Consider the following 15,491-nt stretch of genomic DNA (forward strand, 5'->3'; position numbering starts at 1 on the left):
TTAGCTACGTGAAGTTAGCTAGCCAATGAAGTATAACTTCTTACGTGCGTACATAAGTACACACACAATTTTGCTATGTATGCTAAGACAGTACCTCAGAACTTTTTTTTGAAATCAAAAGCTGATACTTGTGCTGGCGTTGGTGTGGATCGAGACTGGCGAATGCTAACGCGACCCCATCTCGCCCCACCCAGGCGGATGACTGCTAACACGTGGTGGTTTTTAGTCAGTAGGAGTCTGACATAACCCTCTGGCGCCCCCGCGCTCGAGGGTATCCATGACGGATTTGCCCAGGTAAAAAAAATGGTGTGGATCGAGACCTGACAAGTGTTTTTTGAATTATCTGTAATAACGAAATATTTCTCACTTGACTTTTTAACATTTTTGAATAACAGTGTTATCAATGTTCTTAACCATAGTTTCTTTCCGATTTTTCCTAAATATAATATCCACAAATATGTATTTAATTTACATCGGCCAAACTGTATATAGCAGGCTTTACGATGAAGCGTGTTTTTATGACAGTAATCATATCTATAATACTTATGACGTAAGCTTTACACCGTAGTGTAATTTATATAATGTTTACGTTATTTATAGAAAGCTGTACGAGGCTACCGAGTACAGCTCAGTGCCGCGACGCGGGAACACGCCTGAGACCCGTCCACACGTACACTTGCTGTAAGATCGGTGGTTTGAGATGAAAATCTAGTAATAATAGTGTTGTAATCAAAGATTAATTAAAATAATATTTTCATTCACTATAAATTATTCTAGCCTAACGACATATATTAAGACAGAGCACAGCAAATCAGGCTCTCTTGCTGAAAGTTTGCAGCATCCTGACCGGGAAATTATTCTGAGTATAGCTTGTAAAGTTATGTTCGTATTAAATACTAATGCGACCGAAAATTTCACTTTAAATAAAAAGAAAAACCCGACTTCAATTACATCGACCAACGTAGGTCCACCACAAAATAGTCAAGTAAATACGCCTTTTTACAGATAGCTCGAAAAGTATCCGTCAGACCTCGATTAAATTTAATTGACACGCACCATCTTTCGATAAAAAAAAATCATCATCGAAATCGGTCCACGCAGATAAATAATATAAAAAATAGAGACGAATTGAGAACCTCCTTCTTTTATTGAAGTCGGTTAATAAAGGTTGCGGGTTAATTCCGAGTTATTACTGTTAACTTTCAAATGTCAGTGATTTTGTTTGTTATGCCTTTGGGATTTCTTCTGCTGAGAAGGAATACATGCACTAAATCAGTTTTGGGACACTTACAGTAGGTACGACTAGCGATTGACTCATAAAACATCTTCTATAACCTTAGCCAGAGATAAAAAACATTAACGGTAAATTATTCTATAACGAGTTTCCTACACACACACACACACACACACACACACAGACACACTTTACTTAACATTCCTTACAAAAAAAAAAGACAAAAAATTTAACTTAGTTTTTACAAAAAAGTTCATTATAATCTCCGCCTTACAGATACATAATGTATTTTATATTACGTTAGCCGTACTCGTACTGGCGGCAAAAATTGTTTCAAGAACGGTAATTTTACTGACGAATAAATTAGGCATTTGATAACTCGTGTTCCGGTAAATTCCACGTGTATTGAGAAAAAAGAATTAACTTATGCTGTTCTTGTTAGTTCTTTTAAGGAACATAAAGATCGGATACATCTTCAATTGAAGGGTCGGGATAGGGATGATTCGACGACTCGTTGACAATTCTTGTTTCGAAAAAACGGCCCAAAACTGTTTCAAAAATACCATTAAATAATTTCAAAATATCTGTTAAAAATCTAATATCCAAAGCACATTTCTTGAGTTTTAATTTGATTGTGTGGACGTCGTAAGGGCAGGTTCGCGTATAGGAGATCTATATCTATAATATATGATTTAGTAATGAAAACACATTTTTAAAAGATGAACTATTTTTGGAATGAAGTTCCTTCTGGGGCGTGGCGGGCGTGGCGTAGCCGGCAAAAAACGTCCGTAACGTTAAAAAAAGCGTTAGATTTCTATGTATAATCTATGTGTGATGGATACACAGTGTCAAATGTATGGTCTACGTGATGACTGTTATTATTATTGCGGTTTGCTATTATTATTGTATCATTCGATAATTATTATATATTTTTATAAATAATTGTAAATAAAATAATTGTGTAAAGTAGTTTTTTTTTTATTTTTATCGATAAGAAAATCATAATAAAAAATATATACCCCAATAATAATTTTCTCGAATAATTATTTTTTTTATACCTCGAATTGAAATTAATATTTTATAATCAGGATCTTCGTTCCTATCTGGTGTTCCACGACACCACACGGTTCTTTTTTTCTTTCGACTTTTCATAGCGGAAACTATCCATATCCTGATATCAGTGCTCACGTTCGTATGATGACGATTGAAAAGTGTATCTCAAACCTACTCGAGCGAGTAAATATTGAATTGACGTGATTTGATTCCTTCGATGTCGAGAAACGGGTTTGGTGTTAACACAATATTGTGCTTCCTACCCGAACGGCCTACATTTATGTACATACAAAACATTCAATTTAGTTTATTAGATTGATCTCGATGAAATGTGCGAAAACCTATAAACGAGAGCTTAAACTACTGGAGCTATCACTCAACATTTGAAAGTTTAAGAACATACTTCGTTACGCTAAAATGTGAGAACGTAATGTATTTACGTAGTTTATAAGTTACTACTCCAATTTCATATCAATCCTTAGGAAATGACTAGCTTTGTTCAAGTGGCTGCTGAGAAGCGTTTTTCATTTTTAAAGATTCTAGTTTTCTTTCCTTAATTTTTATCCTTTAAATCCTTATTTTTTTTAATTTGTGATTTTTTAAACTGTTTTTTTTTTTTAATTATTGGTTTCATAACGGCCGTATTGATTTTTGAATTTCTTTATTAATATTTTTTTGTCTCTCAATGGCTGCTAATCAATTTATGGTAATGCTTTTAGTATTATTATTTTTTGATATGGAACTATTAATGTGAGGCATCTCTTCTGAACTTTGTAATATGTTCTTTTTTAATATAGCTATTTTTGGTTAAGTGATACTATTGTGTTCTGTATTTCTGTATATTGGTGTAATATCGTTTGTGTCCAAAATAAAAAAATAAAAATAAAAAATAAATAAAAAAAAAACTTGTTTCTTGTCCAGCGACGATAACGAACTTTCATAAAAAACATTTAGTACAACTGCATTAAGCCTTTTTTCCAAAAAAGGTAGCTTAGGTGCTATCCCAAAAACTAGTCTTCCTCTTTACCAAATTTCAATAAAATATTTTAGGTGGTTACGGCGTGAACCGACAGACAGTTAACAGAGTTACTTTCACCTTTAGGACATTAATAACAAATATCTTAAGCCATAAACCCTATAATACTGCCTTATTCGCTAGCGTTCCTTTTACAACGTCTACAGGAATTAGCAGTTTGTACGTATCAGTTAGCTTGTAAGGTCTTAAAAAGAGTTCGCTGGCGTCCGGCGCGCGCTCGTAATTACACCTTCCCGGAAGATAGCCATTACACTTATTAACTAACTGGTTCTGTTGAATCGTGAATCTGATCTCGAGATATTATGGACTTATCTACAAGTGAATTTTATCATTATTAATTAGTGGAGTCTTTTTTTATGTCACTAGGTCGGCAAACAAGCGTACGGCTCACCTGATGGTAAGCGATTACCGTAGCTTATAGACACCTGCAACACCAGAAGCATCGCAAGCGCGTTGCCGACCCAATCCCCAATCCCCCCAGGAGCTCTGGTCACCTTACTCACCAACAGGAACACAATACTGCTTGAAAACAGTATTATTTAGCTGTGATCTTCTGTAAGGTCGAGGTACTACCCCAGTCGGGCTGCTCCATATTTTGAGCAGGAAATTCCTGCTGTGCCCTACCTCAGTTTCCATTAAGGGTTTTTTTTGAATTCCTTATCGATGTCTTCACTGAAGTAGAGCGCGTCAAGAAATATTCTGCTCAATATCTGGAGCCGCCGGACTGGGGAAGTATCTTGACCTTACAGAAGATCACAGCTAAATAGTATTTGCTTTCAAGCAGTGTTGTGTTCCTGGTGACTAAGGTGACCAGAGTTCCTCGGGAGTAATCGTTAACGATCAGGTGAGACATACGCTTATTTGGCGACATAGTAGTATAATATATATATATATATTATTATTATAACAAAGAAAACTGGCAAGGGCACTCTTGCAGTATCGTGTTCAACACAGTATAACAATAATTTATGGATGCTATGGATGCTATGGATGCTATATGTATATATGTTACATTGACTTAAAGAGTTTGTGGCGACATCTATCGCGCGAAATACGAACGACTACAATTAGAGAAAAACTGACGTATGCTAGATCGCGCTATCAGAGTTTTCAAAGTGATTAAGTATATATACAAGATCCCGACAACAACCGTCGGGGCGGTAGCCCACCAGACACAACTTCCGTCTGGCCGGAGGATCCTCCCTTTTCGATGGTGGAGGTGATTCTTCACACCATGTTCCTCCGCACATCCCAAAAGTTTGTTTGACATTGGCAAGAACCCAATCATTTAAGATAAACCGCATGACGTTAAGTTTTGTTTTAAGTTAAATCGTAACTAACACAGAAGTAAATAAATGAAAAATTGTTTCAATTACAAAACGAAAGCTAAATACTATCTGTATGTATAGTTTGATCAAATCTTTTCTTTGATAAGGTTTAACGTTGATATAATAGTTTAAAAAAGAAAACAGGAATTTAAAAGTAAAAAAATCAATAAAAATCACAATTAACGCGTGAGACACGTGTAATGGCCGGCTCTACGACCGGAACTCGCGAATTTAACCCACCCACACACCTGCCACTTACAAACCAGACTTTATAAAGAGATACAAAGTCCCACATTACACGTGCAACATGTAGGAGTGTGTCCGTAAAAAGACTGTCCGTCCTTTAATCACATCAAAGCAAAAATTTATTTATTCGAATAAAATGTAAAAGCACTTTTAAATTCATTTCAAAAATTGCAATTATCAAACTTAAATTAATTATTGCTTAAATGAGTTACCATAGATTCGAAATTTAGATTCTGCGGAAAAGAATTTACAATGCTTACAGGCTTTAGGCAGTTACTCTAATAAAAAACCTTTAACCATAAATCTAATCATGTATTGCTTGAAAAATAGCGCTACTAAACCTACACATAATTATTTATCAACTAGATGTTACTCGCGGCTTCACTCGCATTGATTTTTTTTACAAAAAGTATCCTATGTTACGTCTGTAACCTCCAAGAATATGTGTACAACGTTTCGTGAAAGCGTAACAAACAAACTTACATTCACTTTATAATATTATCAGAGATAATACAATCAATAACCCACCGCTAAACAGTCAGCAAAATTAAAATAGTGTTGGTAATACGCTTCACGCTTTCCGATTACCGAACCATAACAAGATGATAATCCTGTATTGTCCGGAATATCAGGTGAAAATAACAAACAGCCAAACCACGAAAACTGACCTATGTGGAAATAGAAACATTTAAAGTTCCGATTTTTTTTATTTCAAAATCATACACCAAATCAACTTTACTACTAACAAAGCAAAACCTTAGTTTTAAGTAATTTTCATAGTATATTTGTACTAACACACTAACTTACACTCTGACTGTTACAACAATTGTCTGTCTGTGTTGTCTTGCAATTAATTACAAAACTCTAATTATCTACATCTATGTTGTGATTTTTGTCAATATGATAAAACATCTCACTTTCCTGGACTGGCGACAAACAATCGAAATCAAGTGCGGCGGGGCGTGTTGTTGGTATTTTTCTATAAAAGATTTGGAGATGGTGGAAGAGGCAAGAAACCAACGCTAATCTATTCAGTATTTTTTTTATTGTAATAAAAAACATCGTGTCAGTCCAAATAATGAAGTTTTAATTCGTCAAATATATTAAACCGTTTTAAGATAGTTGTGTTTGCTGGCAAACGAAAAAAATCGACTTAAATTACATCGACGAGTAATACAACGTAAGTAGAAAAAATTAAGAAACGCACTAGTTGTAACTACGAATTTCGAGGGTTTCCCTCGAGTTCTCTGATATCCCGCCATCAGATCCTAGTTTCCTTATCATGGTACCACACTTGGATATCTCCTTTCCAACAAAAATTCTCCAAATCGGTTCATAAACGACGAAGTTATCCACGATCATACACACACATATATATATTTATATGATATATAAGGTCGAATTGAGTAACCTCCTCCTTTTTTGAAGTCGTTTAAAAACATTTTCAACGTACTAATTTTTTTTTCAAAACGAATAGATTAAATATCATAAATCCGATTATCTTTTTGAAACAAACCCATTCATCAACAACAAATAACACGAGTAAATAAAAGACCATTACACGTGGCTCTCGGCCGCTCGTTCACGGATGTTGAAAAATATTCGCAGCGCAAACAAGGGCTTACGAGGACAGCACTCGACAACATACGGTTTATGTTGTAATCGAGTGCATCATATTTTGTAAAGCTTTGAACTAAATCGAAACTTATTTTGTTTTTATTTATGTCTACGCTAATTTTTTCTCTATGAACGCTAATTTTTTCTGTATTCGAATAAAGCTACGTATAGACGTACAGACAAAGAAAAAAATAGAGTGTGCTTTAGACCACAAACCTGAAGTAAAACTTTTTTACCAATAGACCTAGAATTTACACAATAGGCCGGCACTGTGTCTTAAATATACGGTTATGCGGGAAAGAGAGAGAGAAAATGTGTGCTCGCACCTCTTTCTCTCTTACTCCATTCGCCCCGATCTCACTTTTCGTACCTACCCTCGTCACGCATTCACCAGCTTACTCGCCAAGTCTAGCGTGCATAAAGAAGTCTTATATTCAAAAATGTTTAGAATTCCTAATGTGTGGGTAACACAAAAATAAAATCGTACATATTAAAAATAGCATGGTGTCGTCTCTTCTTCATTGTAATATGATAATTTCATTGTAATATGAAACTTTGAATAGTTACGGGTCTCTGTAAAGAACTCACTATAGACGGCGCCACGGTTCGCTTAATCCAAATATAAAAATCATCAATCAAAAATTTCGCTCTAGCGGGTACATCGTTCCACAGCTTAATTGGCTAGAGCGCCGACACGGTAAGTCGGAGACGCGGGTTCGAACCCCACTGGAGCGGTCAATTTTTGATATGATATTCAAAAATGTTTAAGTCTTACTTCAAAAATTATTTTTTTCGAATATTAAAAAATTATAAATTACATTTCCCATGGCAATTGCACCGCACTGACCTAATAATTCTCTCGCGTTAAATTACCTCCGCTGCGCTTCGAAACGGATTAACGGTAACATACACGTGCGCAAGTATTTCATAACTTAGTGCAATAAAATATTTAGGGCCTGTTACACCAGTTGATAACGCGCTATTTGACGGATGACAATACAAATAGACTTTGGCGGGATACCTCCCGAATAGGCCACCTCTTTCGTCTCAATTAAGTAACTACAACTTTAAGGTTATGATATACACTTCAGCCTGTAATATCCCACTACTGGGCATAGGCCTCTTTCCCCATGTAGGAAAAGGATCAGAGCTTAATACACCACGCTGCTCCAATGCGGGTTGGCGGATACATTCCCTACTATGAGTAACGATCGCTATCAGGTGTACATGATAACAACCGGGACCAACGGCTTAACGTGCTCTCCGAGGCACAGTAGGGACCCACAAGGACAGCACAAACACCGAGACCACGGCAAACACCTGTATGGCCAATACAAATGTTTGTCATGTGCGGGTATCGAACCCGCAACCGCCAGCGCAACAGGTACAATCCATGACTGTAATCGTTGCGCCAACGTGGCGTCAATTTAGATTATGATATATGTGGATAGAAATATCTCATAAATATAGTAGGATTCGGTGGTAAAAAGAATAATGAATCAAAAACTTTTACTGTCGGATACTGTCATCCGTCAAAGAACGTTATCCACAAGTGGTGCAACAGGCCCTTAGCCGTATATTTTAATACCTCGCCGCGGCGATAGCTCCCAGAGCTGTAAAGTGTAAGCCCGCCATAAACGCTTATCCTCCCGCACTTCAGATAACAATAATCGGGACTTGACGAAACTAGACCTACTTATTATACTACACTAATTATTTATATATATAGAGCATCTTAGGTGCGAAAAAAGCCAGCCCTGCGGTCACCAACCCGCCTGCCCATCGTGGTGACTATGGGCAACACACATGAGTTCACCCTTTTTGGCGCGAACTTGTGGAGGCCTATGTCCAGCAGTGGACTGCAATAGGCTGGAATGATGAATTATTTATATATACGTATGATACATGTGCAACGAACAAGCGTACGGCTCACCTGATGGTAAGCGATTACCTTAGCTTATAGACGTCTACAACACCAGGTGCGTCGGAAACGTGCCGACCCTAACCTAACTTCCCCTCCAGATTTTGAGCAGGATAGTTCCTCTTGTGCGCTACCTCAGTTAACCTTTACTTTTTTACTACTTATTTACGCCAACACCACCATAGCAATAAATTATATTATTACACCACACCACGATTGTCTAGAAGGTATCATTATAAAGCTATTATACCAGCCAGGTTCAAATATATTTTTTATTTTTAAAATGTAGGCTAGTAATAAGATTTTAGAGAATAACAAGTACTCGTAGTTTTATAATTATATTATCATAATTTTTAAATGAAATTTAATCATTCTGATATACATATAAAGTGTACCGACTAAAACTGTACATTTTTTTAATATTAAGAATAAATTAACCACATTTATTTTATTATGAAGCCGTTTTATAATTTATTATTAAATGTATTTTTTTATTTCGGTTCATAACTTGACCTCCATCTTCATCTCAATCTTAAATCTAATTAAAAACCGCGCTTAAAGAGTTTCAAGCAAGCGGTACGCGTCGTAAACACGGGGCGAGGATTACGCGCGGTTAGTTATCACACTCGACGAAAACAATGCCCTTTATACGATACGACTTTCAGTTAGTCAGTCTGTACCGCGAAAAGCACTCAGTATTAGGTGACTTACCAGTTACCATGATTTGAGATCCTGGAAATCATTAGCATCAAATTTTAAATTTCTAAAAGAGAAAATCTGGTAGTTTGAATGTGCTTACAATCAGCCTGCAATTTCCCACAGCTGGGCATTGACCTCTTTCTCAACGCAGGAGAAGAACTGTAGCTTAATCCACCACGCGGTTCCACTGCTGTTTGGCGGAGTTGAATCTACGTAATAGAACGTATCAAATGTAAAAATTTAATTAATAATACATATAGTAATATGTATATAGGATTATATATTTCGATTAAAGTCATTTTCGTATGTACACTGCATAAAATACGGCATTAAAGTCTGTTTGTCACTGTTAGTCTTTTGGGTTTGCTGAAGGATATCGTATTCTAGGACAAAGAATAATATTCAAACTTGAAATCCAAACAATTTTTTGTTTATCTACACATATAATAATTGTGTTTGCAGGCAAACGAAGAAAAACCGCCTTCAATTAAATCGACAAGTAATACAACGTAGGTAGACGAAAAAATAGTCAAGTAACTACGCGTTATCAAAGATCACTCAAAAGTAGTTATCAGATCTCGATAAAATTTATATGTGACCACATGATAAACATCCGCTTTCGATAAAATTAAAAATTATCAAAATCGGTACACCCAGTAAAAAGTTATTGCGGATTTTCGAGAGTTTCCCTCGATTTCTCTGGGATCCCATCATCAGATCCTGGTTTCCTTATCATAGTACTAAACTAGAGATATCCCCTTTCTAAAAAAAAAAAGAATTAGCCAAATCGGTACGCAACGCATTATTAGATATAACTCGAAAAGTAGTTGTTAGATCTCAAATAAATTTAAATGGGACCAATTGACACACACCACCTTTCGATTAAAAAAAAATTGTCGAAATCGGTCCACCCTGTCAAAAGTTCTGATGTAACATACAAAAAAAATACAGTCGAATTGAGAACCTCCTCCTTTTTAACCGACTTCCAAAAAAGGAGGAGGTTCTCAATTCGACTGTACTTTTTTTTTTTTTTTTATGTATGTTACATCAGAACTTTTGACTGGGTAGACCGATTTCGACAAATTTTGTTTTAATCGAAAGGTTGTGTGTGCCAATTGGTCCCATTTAAATTTATTTGAGATCTAACAACTACTTTTCGAGTTATATCTAATAATGCGTTTTTACTTGACGCTTTTTTCGTCGACCTACTTTGTATTATACCGCATAACTTTCTACTGGATGTATCGATTTTGATAATTCTTTTTTTGTTGGAAAGGGTATATCCCTAGTTTGGTACCGTGATAAGGAAACCAGGATCTGATGATGGGATCCCAGAGAAATCGAGGGAAACTGTCGAAAATCCGTAATAACTTTTTACTGGATGTACCGATTTTGATAATTTTTAATTTAATCGAAAGCTGATGTTTATCATGTGGTCACATATAAATTTTATCGAAATCTGATAACTACTTTTTGAGTAATCTTTGATAACGCGTAGTTGCTTGACTATTTTTTCGTCGATCTACGTTGTATTACTTGTCGATGTAATTGAAGTCGGTTTTTTTTTTCGTTTGCGAGCAAACACAATTATTTTAAAGCCGGTTAATAAAATATTAAATAAATGAAAAGAGTTTTCTACGTGCTATGGTATTCATACGTCGATAATCGCATTTATTTCTTTCGGCGTAATAAAGTCACGCCTTTATGTGAAATATTACGAATGTAAGCAAGACCGTCTCGACTGCGGCCCCGAGGGCGTCTGGAGCACTGCGCGACGGACCCGCGCCAACATATGCATAAGTTTACAGCTTACATTCCCGTTTCTTCGTTATGAGATTGTAAATATTTTATTAAATATAATGTTTTTTATGGGGTAGATATTTAGTTACGTCGAGTTGTAGTGTTACAACTATTGTAATCAAAATGAAAATAGCTTTATTCAAACAGGCTTCAAAAGCACTTTCGAATCATCATTTTACAAATTGAAATTTCAAAATTGATTATTATTTCTAAAGTGGAGCTACCACCGATTCGGAATGTAGATTCTGCAGAGAAGTATCGACAAGAAACTTTGCAGTTACTTCTATACAAATAAATAAAATTGTAGTGTCTGTTTGTGATATTAAAATAACGACTTTTTACTATTTTTTACAATTTTTATCTGTCTGCCTGTCTATTTGTTCTGGCTAATCTCTGAAACGGCTGGACCGATTTTAACGGGCCTTTCACTGTCAGATAGCTGATGTAGTAAGGAGTAGCTTAGGCTACTTTTGTTTTAGAAATGTATTTATTTTATAACTCTGCGAAGTTCAATTGCAAATTGTTTGTGGTATTTTATTATACATGCGAATACCATAACCCAGAAATAAGAATAAATATACACAGTTTAAAAGATACAACAAAATGCTAAAGGCGTTATTTACCTGTCAATATACACGGTGCAAATACAGATATAATATCAGAAATCGTTAAACATTACGCTGCACATATTATAAGCACATGTATTTATAATCCAAGACATTTAAATATATTTATTAAAGATATAAATAAATAACACTATTACAAACTCTCATATTTTCTTTCAACCTAACGACATATCGTAGTACGACAAATCTCGTCGCGTGTTAAGTAACTGACGCTAATCCTCGGTTATCGCTGCACTGGTCCGCCACACAGCGCTGCACCACCCACGAATCTCGCCGAAGCCTCTGACACTTCAGAGGACACAGATTACATATTCAACAGATTGAGAGCTTTATTCCGTCCCTTTTTGTTGATATTAGGAGCCCTTAAAAATTACATTACTACATTCAATTGAGAACAACCAAGCAACAACCGTTCTGGTGTAGTGGTGCGTGAAATCGCCTAAAACACCGACGGTTTATGGATTCGATTCCCGCTCGTAATGGATATTTGTATTTGTATAAATATTTCTTTCCGGTTTTGATGCGGAGAGCATGTTAAGCCGTATCGATAGCATGGTTACTCATAGTAGGGAACATATCCGCCAACCCGCAGTGCAGCAGCGTTGTGGATTAAGCTCCAATCGTTTTCCTATATGGAGAATGAGGTCTATGTCCAGCAGTGGATGTTACAGGCAGAATGCGATGCAAATTAATAAATATACATTAAAACAAATAAAAACTCATAGTAATGGTAACGAATGTACTGTATCTCAAAAATGGTCTATAACTATTCGTACAAAAACATAAAACTATTATTACTCAATTTAAGACATTTTAGGGATACAAGTTGGAGCAGACGGGTTCTGGAGTGGAGACCGCGTCTTGGCAAACGCAGTGTGGGACGTCCTCCGGCCCGTTGGACCGACGATCTACGAAAGATTGCCGGTGTAGGCTGGATGAGGATTGCGGAAAACCGGGATGTCTGGCGCGAACTTGGGGAGGCCCATAGGCCTCCACTGTTGGACATATCCAGCAGTGGACTGCAATAGGCTGAACTGACTGACTGAGGGATACAAAATTTTATAGGAAAATAGTCGTACAAAACAAAGTAAATAATGACAAAACAATGTTGCAATGATACATTCATACCGTACGCATGTTGTTCTGGCGCGAGCTTATTTTGTCACTGCTCACCGGCAAACTAATCAATAAAAACAAAACTTTGTCTATTTGTTCGTTCGAACACAGGACAATATCAGTTTGATTTAAAATACAGCCGTTTCTGTATTTTTAACAACATCAACAACGAGAATCGAGTTTAAGTACCCTAGAGACATAATTATACGAAGTATCTACATAACCATATATCTACATAAAAAAAATTGTTGTCTGTAAAGTTGGTTTATGGACCTTAGGCGTCTAGGCCAATCGAGTGGAAGAGAGACACATACGGCGCAAGTGTACGATGAGCGTAACGGGACAATGCGGGTTACGCTACAATGAGTCATCGTTTTTCGTGCATCATTGATTTATTAGACGTTATTACGTCGAAAATTAAAACTGGTTCATTCATGTGGTCACATTTAAATTTAGTTAGGACCTAACAAATACTTTTTGAGTTATATCTAATAATGCGTATTTACTTGGCTATATTATTTCGTTGACCTAAGTATGATACTTATTTTAACCAACAGCTCACATTCATGGACAGAGCAATAATTATAATAATTAACGCAAGTAAATAGAATTCAATAATACGTCCTTGTGTAGAGCAGGAAGTGTCTGTATACATAAAGGTGCAAAACAACGATACAAGCGCATGGGCTACCACTTATATGAGATCCGGTCCGTTGAGACGAAGGACGCGTTTCGCCGGGAAATGTTACTTTTTGACATCGGTGTAAATTAATAAACTAGATTTAAAAGAATTAACAAATCATTACGGCATTTATGTACTTACTAGCTTTTACCCGTGACTTCGCTCACATTGATTTTTTTTATATAAAAAGTTTTCTAATTTACTTCTGATACCTCCAAGAATATGTGTACAAATATATTCATGACTAGCTGACCCGGCGAACTTCGTATCGCCTAACACAAACTTTATCGTATGGTATTAAAGTTCAAATTGACTTTTAAGTATTATCACAAATCTTTTGTATGGGAGTATAGAAAAGTGTTGTTTTTAGACTTTTTCAGGAAATTTTTTATTTTTTTTTCTTTTAGAATTTTTCTCTCCGTAAGAACCATCCTCGTACTTCAAGGAATATTTTAAAAAAAAGAATTAGCGAAATCGGTCCAACCGTTCTCGAGTTTTGCGCTTAGCAACACATTCAGCGACTCATTTTTATATTATAGATGATCGGTTAAGTAGTTTTCGCGTGACAGCGTAACAAACTTACATTTAAATTTATAATATTAATTAGGGATAGGGATTAATGTTACAGTCTGATTCATTTGGATTCGGATACAATCAACAGCCTCTAAGACGAAATTATGTGTTGAGGGTCCAGAAATATACATAGGATAAGTAGAAAACTACAAACGACAGAACAAACATTGGTATTATATGTATAACACTTTTTTTTATTTAATAATTAAACGCTTCACTGTACTTCACTGTTCTGTGTACTGTGTGGCTACGGCAGTAAAGAATATAGCCACCCCCTCTCTTCCCGTGGGTGTCGTAAGAGGCGACTAAGGGATAACACAGCCGCTAACACTTCCGCTACCACCTTGGAACTTAAAAAGCCGACCGATGGCGGGATAACCATCCAACTGCTGGCTTTGAAATACACAGGCCGAAGACGAGCAGCAGCGTCTTCGGTGCGACAAAGCCAGCCCTGCGGTCACCAACCCGCCTGCCCAGCGTGGAGACTATGGGCAACACACATGAGTTCACGTTGTTTTTGGCGTGGACTTGTGGAGGCCTATGTCCAACAGTGGACTGTATAGGCTGTAATGATGATGAAACGCTTCACACTCAACAGCTAGGAATATACTAGCACAAATGCTCAAACCATGACGGACGTCGTGAGCGGGGATCGAGCCCGTGACCGCCCGTGCAACAGTCTGAGCTGTGACCGCAGCGACGTCAAAACATTTGTTGTGAAGTGAGTCAAACTCGCGACCACAAGAACAACACGCGAGTTATCGTTGCATCAAACCGTCGTGTCATCATAAAAGCATCTCAAATTATCATTGAGCTATTATTACTAACGTGTACATTACACTTCATTGCGAATTATCCCTTCGCAAACTGCATTATTACTATTAAAAGACCTTCAAAACATTCCCTTCACTTTTAAACACAATAACATGCTTATAATATTTAATATTGAATCAGGAATTTTAAGTGAAAAGGAAAAACAAAAGACGATACAATAAATACGGTGCCACGTCGCGTACATTCCCATATTATTGTCAAGTGATGTTACAGCCAAGGGGCGTGATCGTCGTCCTAGCTAAATATTAGAAGCTCACGACCTGGTTTTATCCGTGTCGATGTTTATCGGCACTGGTACGCCTCTATCGGTCGTAGTGCGATGAATTATAGCCTATAAATAACCTTGATAACTGGGTTTTGTAAGATATATTTGTAAGATATTTTGATCTGTATAAATAGCTTTAGTTAAATCTCCATTTAAAAGATTATAAAATACACTTCAGCCTGTAATATCCCACTACTGGGCATAGGCCTCTTTCCCCATGTAGGGGAAGGATCAGAGCTTAATCCACCACGCTGCTCCAATTCGGATTGGCGGATATATTCCCTAATATGAGTAACGATCGCTATCAGGTCATAATAACAACCGGGACCGACGGCTTAACGTGCTCTCCGAGGCACGGTGGGGAGACCCACTAGGACTGCACAAACTCCCAGACCACGGCAAACACCTGTATGTCCAATACAAATGTTTGTCATGTGCGGGGATCGAACCCGCAACCGCCA

Source organism: Melitaea cinxia, chromosome 5, assembly GCF_905220565.1.
Source record: "Melitaea cinxia chromosome 5, ilMelCinx1.1, whole genome shotgun sequence".
NCBI classification, from domain to species: Eukaryota; Metazoa; Arthropoda; class Insecta; order Lepidoptera; family Nymphalidae; genus Melitaea; species Melitaea cinxia.